This window comes from Oncorhynchus clarkii, chromosome 18 (genome assembly GCF_045791955.1).
Source record: "Oncorhynchus clarkii lewisi isolate Uvic-CL-2024 chromosome 18, UVic_Ocla_1.0, whole genome shotgun sequence".
Classification (NCBI taxonomy): domain Eukaryota; kingdom Metazoa; phylum Chordata; class Actinopteri; order Salmoniformes; family Salmonidae; genus Oncorhynchus; species Oncorhynchus clarkii.
The window spans coordinates 8487495-8488117 of NC_092164.1; positions in this window are offsets into that span (position 1 = coordinate 8487495).

The window sequence follows — 623 nt, forward strand, 5'->3', positions numbered from 1 at the left end:
GCTCTCTGTCTCTCTTTGTCTCTGTCCCTGCTCTCTGTCTCTGTCTCTCTCTGTCTCTGTCCCTGCGCTCTGTCTCTGCTCTCTGTCTCTATCCCTGCTCTCTGTCTCTATCCCTGCTCTCTGTCTCTGTCCCTGCTCTTTGTCTCTGTCTCTGTCTCTATCCCTGCTCTCTGTCTCTCTCTGTCTCTATCCCTGCTCTATGTCTTTGTCTCTGTCCTTGCTCTTTGTCTCTGTTTCTATCCCTGCTCTCTGTCTCTCTCTGTCTCTGTCCCTGCTCTCTGTCTCTCTTTGTCTCTGTCCCTGCTCTCTGTCTCTGTCTCTCTCTGTCTCTGTCTCTGCTCTCTGTCTCTGTCCCTGCTCTCTGTCTCTGTCCCAGCTCTCTGTCTCTATCCCTGCTCTCTGTCTCTGTCCCTGCTCTTTGTCTCTGTCTCTGTCTCTGTCTCTGTCTATCCCTGCTCTCTGTCTCTCTCTGTCTCTATCCCTGCTCTCTGTCTTTGTCTCTGTCCTTGCTCTTTGTCTCTGTTTCTATCCCTGCTCTCTGTCTCCATCTGTCTCTGTCCCTGCTCTCTGTCTCTCTTTGTCTCTGTCCCTGCTCTCTGTCTCTCTCTGTCTCTATCCCTGCT